This window comes from Spermophilus citellus (assembly GCF_964194105.1).
Source record: "Spermophilus citellus genome assembly, chromosome: 15".
Lineage (NCBI taxonomy): Eukaryota > Metazoa > Chordata > Mammalia > Rodentia > Sciuridae > Spermophilus > Spermophilus citellus.
In genome coordinates, this window is record NC_138195.1 from 86,058,203 (window position 1) to 86,068,040 (window position 9,838).

The window sequence follows — 9,838 nt, forward strand, 5'->3', positions numbered from 1 at the left end:
AAGTTGCCCAGGCTGGCCTCAAACTCATGATCCTCCTGCCTTAGCCTCCTGAGTTGCTGGATTACAGGCATGAGCCACTGTGCTGAGCTACACTGCACACATTTGATCTAGCAATATGGATTGACTCTTCCTTAATGAATTCCATTGTTGGCTGTTAAAAGCCTAGAGCTAAAAGAAGCATTTGAGCATTTTGCTCTCAAAGTTCACTGCACCCTGAAGTTAAACCTCAATTCAAAGTGTATCATATTAAAAAAAAAAAAAAAAAAAAAAAAAAAAAAAAAGGATCCTTTGAGAGTTGTCGAAGAAAGAGCTTGGATCAGGACAACCAAGGAACATTCCCGCCACGGTGCTGGTCTCCAAAGAGGACTGACAAGCCCTGGTCCCCCCTATGTCTGTCCACTGGCCTTGACTGCTGCAGTTCTGAGCATGGGCAGTAGCTTTTGCTCTTTGCTCCTTGTCTTTGGTGGGGTGGCTCTGACTGCAAGCAACACCCCAATAAGCCTGGCTTACACAGTGTGCTTTGCATCTCACGTGAAAAGACTGGATGTAGTAGGTTCAACCAGGATCAGGGCTCTAGGATGTCAGGGTTCTGGGTCACGTCCTCTGAGGGCCTATTGTGTTGGCCTTGCCCTCCCAGTTCCAAGCCGCTGCAGACTTCACTTCCCCAAACAACTACATCTCGAGACCTGAAGTGGGGGTAGGGCCTTCTCATCTGGATCCCTCCACAGGCCTACAATCACTGTTGGCAGAGGAGAGAGGACTGGGCCAGAGGTTCACCCCACGGAGCACACTGGGTTCCATTCTGGAGCACAGGTATCCTTCCTTTGGAAGGAAGATGGTGGGTTGGAAATCGATAGAGCTGCCGGGCCTTGTTGGGATTCTTGCTTTTCAGCTTCTGCGTATTTTGAACTAGAGATATTATACTGTCAAAACAAGTGAGTCATTATGCCCTTCTGACTGAAGCCCTGTGGATTAATGCTTCCGTCCAAATTCCCAGGGAGACACAGATGCATGGATTGGATAAGGCAAGGAAACATGAGACTGCCCTTGGAAGGGTTTGATGTCATCCCAGCAGGAACGGGGATGCTGTGTTTACGGAGAAGAACTGGGTTGGGGACTCATGCACAGGGACTTTGTGATTAATGACTTCCACTCGTTCACGGTGTGACTGTGCTAAAACATGAGAGAAACGGTCCATACAACATTGAGGGAAAAAAATTGAATTCTCCAAATACTTCATGCATGGTGCCACCACGGAGGGGAGCCTTCTCCTGGCCTCTAGTGATCACCGGATGTTTCAAAAAGCCATGGGGATACCAGACCAGGAAACGGGAAGGAAACCAGCATTCTGATTCCATTTGAGCCGTGAACCTGGTTTCTTCATTTGTAAAAATCAGCGTTTGGTGTCAAGGTCAAGATCCTTGCAGGTCTGATCTTCTATGACTACAACCTTATACCACAAATGACAAGCAGAACGCACAGGTCTGAAACCAGCTGGGTCTTTGTCCTTCCTTTCAGACTGATAAAAATCATTTCCTGGTGATAGAGATGATGGTGGTGGTGATGGTGATAATGACACAGAGCACTGTGAGGCTTTGCGGTATGCCGTGTGTTGCTGTACATGTATTATCTCATTTAACTCCCTCAAAACTATAAAACAGATACTTTTCTTATCCTCATATAAAAGATGAGGCAATGAAGGCTCTTGGCTAAAAGGTCATTTGTTATGAACTGAACTGTGTGTCCCCTACCCCCCTATTCCAAATCCATGTTGATGCACTAACCCTCAATGTGACTGTAATTCAAGACAGGGCCTTTAGTAGATAAGTAAGGTTAAATGAGGCCATCAGGGTGGGACCCCAGTTCAATAGAATTGGTGTTCTTATAAGAAAAGGAAGAGAAAACATAAAGAGGAAAGGTTGTGTATAGACACAAGGAGAAGGCAGCCACCTACAAGCCAAAGAGAGGCTTGTAGAAACCAATTCTGAAGACACCAATTCTGCCAATACTTGATCTTGGACATCCAGCCTCCAGAACCATGAGAAAACAAATGTCTGTCATTTAAGCCACCCAGCCTGTGGTGTTTGTTACAGCAGCCCAAAGTTGACTAATACATTACCCAGTGGCAGAAGCAGCATTTGAATCAGACAATCAGACTCCAGGGCCATGTTCTTAAGACTTCATCACCTGCAACCCAACCCTTTAATTGGAGAGATGGGGAATAGATGTCCTGTGGCTAGATCGGTGGAAACAAAGTATACAGACTGTTGTCAGATCTCACCTCCTGCCCTCCTTCCTCTATAAAACAAGTGACAATTCATTCAGGAGTAGCCAAGAACCATGTTTTAGATGGAAATTATTCCAGCAAAATGTGGGCCAGTATTCGGTGGGGGGGCTAGAACCCTCTGGGTACTTTGCAGAGCTGGGTCACAGCTAAAATGGCAGTCAGCACCGAAGAGACTTGGGAAAGAGATGCACAACATCATCACCATCTGCTTCCCAGGGAACAGTCTTGGACACTGCCTCATCCAAACAGGCCTCGATTTAAATCCCACCTTCCCCCGGGTATGGGGCCTAGGACAAGTCATGTCACCTTCTGAGCCTCGGTTTCTCCCTCTGTCCCACGGAGAGAGCCATTCTGACTCTGCACAGCACCGTGAGCATGAGAGAAGTTACAACATGGGAAACTGCTTCACAGATGGTCTGAATTCAGTAACGCTGAACTCAGGGGGCAACCTGAAACCCCCTTAGCCTCATCAAAGCAAAGCCTGTGGTTACAAATCCCCTGGCAGTCAGCCGCCGGTCCTTTCTGGAAGGAGCTGGGTATAAATTATAGATCACAGGCTCTTGGGTCAGCTGCTATTCGGAATCTTGCCTCCCTGCCTGCGGGAATCTGGGCCAGCTCTCCTCAGCTCTCCCAGCTCTCCTGGTGGCCCTGGGGTCTCTGTTCCCACTGCAGTGCCTACCTCTGTTGCTCCCGCTTCCCTTGCCCCGAAGAACAAAATGCTCCTTGGGCTGATGTTGAGGGGAGGCCCTGGAAAGATGCCCAGAAAGCCCTCCTCTCGTCAGCCCCCAAGGCTTGGGGCTAGTGAAGCCTGAGCCCAACCCCAGCCCCACTGAGCAGGCCCATGTCACTCTCCTGGATTCCTGGAAAAAAAGTTCCACCTCAGAAGACCCAGGAAGAGAGGTGGGGTGCCCTTTGGGAATCTTGTCTTTAAGACTGAGAGGCTGCAGGAGGCCGCTGTGAAGCAGTCCTGTGTGGAGGGCAGGCTGTGCCCGTTCTGGGTTACTCCACGGTGTGTGGAGCGGAGTGTTCAGGCAGTGAGACTCCATTTCGTAAGGCCGTGGTTTGCCACAAGCTACTCCATTCTGAGTTCAGTGCTGAGGTGGGATGACCCTACACCTGTGTGTACAAGTAAACAACCACCACCTGCCCGGCTCAACCATAAGGTACAGTCCAATAAACTAATCAAATTAATAAGAATGCCACTTGCAGATGTGCCGAATTTAATCAGGAGCCCTGGCTGCTAGGGAGTGTCAAAGTCATACAGGAAAACCCAAGCCCAGGAGCTTACTGAACACACCAGACCACCAAATGGTGCAACCCCCTCACTCAAGAGCCACAAAAGGGTGAGCACCCCCAGACTGGTTGACTAGGTAGTACCCTAACCCTTTCACCCGGTCATTCGTCATGAGCCTTCCCAGGAAAATCGCCACAGAGGTGAACCTCCACACCTGGGCCTTCAGCAGAGGGCAGTTTCTCCTGCCCATGACGACTACGCAGGCCTCCTCCAAGCTGATGCTCCAAGTTGAGGCTCTGAAACTACAGTCCATCCTTCCAGACCTTGGCCTTGAGTTTTGACATCTCTACGCCCCTAACAAGCTCTTTGGCTGGTTCCTGATCTGACCACCTACAGCGACTCTTTGCATCCCCATCTGCTCTCTGCCTTTGTCCTCAGTTCAGCCTCCTGAGTCCCTGGGGCTGCCCCCACCCTTTCTGTAAACTCTGTATCTACTTGTGTGAAGTGTGACACGTGACTTCAGTGTTACAGATGTTAGAAATTAAGATTGGAATTAAAGAACTTGTGTTTGCCCAGCTTATGACTACCAGGTGACCCACAAGTATTCAGTGACCTGCCACTGATGGAAGTGGTGTGGATTTATTGTCACTCAGTGAATTCTGACCTTGTGGAAGGACACAAACACGTTTGGCCTGTTCATGACACAGCTTGCTCATGACACCCTATCTTCATCAGCCGGGAGTGACTGAGGGGGGTCCCCGAGGCCCCTGCTCTCTCCACCCTCACCCACACTGCAGCCGCATTCCTAGGGCCACCTGAGGCACTGGCCTTCCTGTCCCGTCCCTACCCCTCTCTGAGGCATGCCAGCCTGGGCAGGCCTGAGCAAGCAGCTATGGGCACATGACATCGAGGTGCAAGCGTTCCTTTACCTGGGAAACCTGGGGCTCAGTCAGAAGAACAAAAAACTTTGGTCCTGGGGCCACATGGCCAGCATCCCAACCAAGCTGCCACCTTCCCCTGTGACTTTGGACATGTCCCTCCCCACTCTGAGCTCCCTTTTCCTCACCAGCAGAAATGGAGACCCCATTAACTGTCATCAGGGTTGTTGTGAGGATTAAATGAGATAATGTATCAAAATGCTTAGCTCAGGGCCAGCAGGCACAAGCTCAAAACAGTTGTCAGCCATCTGTGATGCCCTAGGCTTCCCAGGGCTCAAAACCTAAGGGACTGTGAGGGAAGGCTTCCTTCATTTTGTGCTTTAGGCACCTTGCTTACCTCAACCTAGTAGCAATCCTGCTCTAAGAATGTGTGCAGGTGACCTTGAGAAAGGCAAGAAGCCCTGAATCACCTGACATTGGCATCAGCCTCCAGGAGGACCAGGGAGAAGCAGGACTCAGCCTGCAGGGGGCGCCATCTGGGCATCCATAACACTCATTGAAACTGCCCTCACTTCTCTGGGGCTGTGTTCTCATCTGAAAGTCTCATGAGGTCTGTCCCTCCCCACCATCCCCATCACAGAGCTATGGGGACCAAACAAGACCAGAGAACAAAAAGACTGTAGAGTACAATGAGCTGGGTCACTCAAGAGGATGCTCACGATACCTGATCTTAGACTGAGTCTCTCCTCCCCGCACCAGTCCAGCCTGGTGCCTCCAAGTCACATCTCCATTAAACAAAACCAAAGAATCAAAAGCTTGATTCTCCTGCTTCATATCTTTGTATCTGAGGAAAAGAAGCAAAATCACCCAATACATAAATTGGTAATAAGTACTTGATAGCAAGACCCATTTGTCTCACCTCCAATTTAATGTTTTAAACAACCACCACAAATTACCGATCGCCACTTTCACTGAATTAAATTGTAAGGAGAATTAGGAAACAGTTCAGATTTTAATCAATGTTTGTATTGACCACGAAAAAGGAAGTCCCTCCTTTGCCTGTCTCTAATCAGGAGTGTTAATTATCTTGGACACATGCTAGCAAATTAATTATGAGCTAATGAAGTTAAAGGAAGGCATTTGTTCAGGGAAACTGATCACAGATTGTTAGCTCTGGGGATTAAATGGAAAACCACTGTCACGAAAATGGCTTTAAAAATTAGACCCAATATTTGACTTGTGAGCTTGCCCAGCAGGAAGAATGAAGGACACTGACCCCCGCCCCAGCCCGCCACTCACAGGCGCTGTCCCCCACATTCCTCCAGACCGCTGGAGAAGACGTTTACCTGTTTAACCTGCTCCAGGTTAAAAGACGGTAACACTGAAGGTTTCCTTCCCTTGATGTGTGTGTTTATATAAGAGAAAGAGTCAGTCAGAGGATGCATGGAAAGAGGCCCTGGGAGTGTGGGCGAAAGCAGATCTGTGGGCCACGGGTGTGCAGATCTGCCACAGGCTGCAGCCCTGCCCTAGGGCACCAGCATCTTCCAGCTGGATGGAAAGCGCCTGGCCACCTGGGGAGCTGAGGCAGGTCCTGGCGGCTGTGTCCTCAATTGGGCCTCCGAAAGCTGAGCCCCGATGCAGGAAGCCCGGCTGGGTCAGGAGTCGGTCATCCAAGTCAGGGCACATGAGTCCAGGGAGTGGAATGGCCATCTCTCCATGTCTTCCCATCCTTGTGAGCCAGGCCTGTGACGCAGGGAGAAGAAACAGAATGAGCTCCCCCATGTGAAGTGTCCAAGGCTTTGACTCCATACAGAGGGTGGCGAAAAGGGAGGCTTGCCTACCGTGACCCCTTCACCCATTCACCCAGCCTGACGACGACACTACCCAGCCCCTTTTGCTCCTGACTAAATTCCAGTCAGTGAAATATCAGAATTTTCTGGATGTGATTTTTGAGGAAATAAAAAAGCTGCTGATTTTTTTTCTTCTTCTCTCTTCCTCTTTTCCCTGCATGAACACTTGACGTGGTGGCTGGGGCTCCAACAGTGATTTGGAGCAGAGGCGACCTTGAGGAGGAAGCCATTCACTGATGATGGCAGAGCAGGAAGGCAGAAGATGGCTGCAGAGCTCTGTACTAGCCCTTCCCTTGGACTTCTACACAATAGTGTCACTGGGAAGGCACCAAGGAGGTGTCCCAGAAGGGAGAAGGGGACTTTGACTCAGCCCTGGCAGGTTCTTGACTTAAGTCACAAAAAAGAATTTCGGGAATTATCAGAGGAGTCGCAAACATTTATTTTTGAAAAGCAAAGAAATTGATTCAGGAAAGCCACAATAGAGCAGGACACGCACTCAAAGGGGGAAGGAGCGCCAGCGTTCGAGAGTTACATGCACTGTGGGGTCCTGGGCTCTTGTTTTTAAAGGGGTCTTTGTAAATTGGGAGCACAGGAAGTGCATGGGTATGATGGGCACCAGGAGGGTTCAGCTCTTAATTGTGGGATTCAGGGTGGGTCACGGTGGCCTGATTCTCTCAAGGTCTCTAGGTTGACATCATCCAGTCAAGAAATAACATCTGGAACATACCCACATCATAGGTCTCTTACAATAGGTTCCCTTTGCTTTATTTTGTCTCAAGGAAAATAGATTGTATAAACTAGCAATGTGCGTAGGCATTTGTCACCTAAACTCGTGATTCTCCGAGATTCAAGGGTTTCTTAAGAATTCAGGGACACAGGCTTGGGAGTGCAAGCTCGTGCAACTGCTGAGCTTTATAGTCATCGTGTCCTTCCCCTTCCCTGTGAGTGTCCCTTCTGCCTATCCTACCTGTCCTCTATCCTGCCTAAGCAGGAAAAACCAAAGAGCTGCTTTGGTCGTGTGGCTATTGTTAGAGGGCGTGGGGAGGTGTTCCTTCTTCAACATTGGATGCCATGTCTAATTCAGGCAAATAGGAATCAGCAGGAAGTAGTGCCCCCCATACCCCCACCAAAAAAACAGTTCTCTGAAAGTTTGCCAGACTGGAAGAAGCAAGTAATTGTGAGGGAAGCTCTCCACGTCCGTGAAAGGGAAGAGCAGAAATCCAACCTTGGTGACCACTCCAACTCATTCTAACACTGTCCCCACTCTCCCTCTTCCAACTGACTCAACACACCATTGGGCTCAGGTAAATGGAACCCACCTGGCCTTGGAGGCTTGGTTGGGAGCAGGGCTGCAGGACTCCTGGATTCCTGTACCCTGTGCTCTTCTAGCTCTGCTTAGCAGCTGTCCCTCAAATGCCACCCACCACAGAGGCAAAGCCTAAGTCCTGTAAGTCTGTCCATCTACCTCATTGACAGGCCATGAATGGATGTCGTAGGAGCACCCTCTATCCAGCATGCTAATGGAGAGCCAGGCAAGCATCTCATCCCCCTTTCTTGTGGCAGCAGACCTTGGAGGGGACCTCACTCCTCCATGTCACATACAAGGAGAAAACTGAGGCCAGGAGGGGTCAGGTTGTGCCCAGTCTCCAGCTCAACAATCAGAAGCCAACCTCAACTCCTCCAGCCCCTCCTCACTCTCATTCCAGGATGGGAAGTTGGAAACACTTAGTTTTGGTGGCCCCTTTAATAAAGGATTGGGGGAAGTCAGACCCTGCCCGAGCCTCTTCATGGCCCACAAAAAGTGTTCGTTCATCCATTTTCTAGAACAACTCTGCCCACTAAAACTACATGCATGACACATATGCAATTCTAAATTTTCTGGTAGCCACATTGAAACAAGCAAGACTGGTGAGATTGGTTTTAATAATATTTTAGTTGATTTGTGTCCAAAATATTGCCCTTTCAACCTGTGATCAACATGAAAACATCATGAGGGTCGCCTTTAAAATCCTCCTCAGTCAGGTGTGGATTTCACACCTACAGAGCATCTCAGCCCAGACAGCCACATTACAATGCCCCATAGCCACATGGAGCAAGTGACCACTGCACTGAAGGACCAGGTTCTGGAAGATCAGTGGAAGAGCTTCACCTGCTTAAAATCTCCAAGCACTTCATGGGTTGTTGAGAGCCACAGCCAAAGGGGCCCCAGCAAACTTCCAGCTGCCAGCAAACTTCAGACTGCCAGCTGATGATTGGCTCACAGTGGCCCCAGCAACATCTAGCTGATTGGCTCCTCTGCGGTGATGTTCATTGGGCTGTTTCCCTGCCCTTCAGACTGCCAGCTGATGATTGGCTCACAGCGGCCCCAGCAACATCTAGCTGATTGGCTCCTCCACGGAGCTGCTCATTGGGGGACTTCTTTGGCTCCGCCCACACGACCCAGCCAATCAGCCTCAAGAGCAGGAGGATTGTGGGAGGTGGTGAGGTTTGTGTGGGGGTGAGAGGCTTGTGGGAAGCTGGTGGTGGCAGTTGGACTCTGAGGGTTTTTTCCTGAGGAGCTGTTTTGTTTGGCATTTGTAGTTCTAAAAATAAAGTTATTTTCTTTTGACAAGTGGCTCCTGAATTGTGCCCAGCCAGACTGCGGCAATGGGTACCAACACCCACTTACAAATCCCAGGCTGGTCTGAGGGTGCTTTTCCCCCTGCATCCTCACCACCATTTAATATCCATTTTTGGAAAACTGTCAGTCTAAATTTCTAATAGCATCTCTGCTTTAGTTGGCCTTTCTCTAACCATGGGGAAATGGCAAAGTACCTTTTTGCATGATTGGCAATGACGACCTGTCTTCTGTCAATTGTCTGAGCCATATCCTTCACCTACTTTTAAAATTAGCATCTACTTTTTCTCATTGAATATTTTGAGTATCTTGGTTCTTTGTTTTTTGTACTTCATTTATGGTGCTTTTTGTCAGTCTGGGTCTTTCTGTTTTTATGCAGTTGAGGATGCCAGCCTTGTCCTTTATAGCATCTGGGTTTTATGACTTGCTGAAGAAGGCTTGTGCTCCCCCAAGATGACAAAAATACTCTCCTGTATTTTGTGCAAATATTATTCTATTCTCGTTTTCTTGTTTGTTTAGCTCTCTGCTCCATCTGGAATTTATCTTTGCCCAGCACTGTTCTTTGCTTACAAAATGTTAGCCCTGGTCCTTGCCTGGGGAGAGCGGAGCTCTGGGGGAAGGAAGGGTCCTTACAGGGTGAAAGGCAGAAGCACAGCTGGGGAGCCACAGGAGCAGAAGCCTCAGGAAGGTGGAGGCCGTGGGCTCAGGCTTCGTGCCTTCCCACCAGCTGGGAATCCGGTCCCTGGCGGATGTCTCCCCCCTTGGAACCTCAGCTGACTGCCCGTGAAATGGGGATGCTAGGACCCCAAGGCATTGTTGTGGGGACTGTTTGGCTTCTCCATTATCTCCTCTCTCGAGGGCATCGGAATAACTTCCTCTTGGGGTGATAAAATGACTTGCAACAACAGCTCTCAACAAGTCTTTGGGTTGAGTTGCCCAGGCTCAGGTGGGAGGTTCTCACCTGGAATTGTC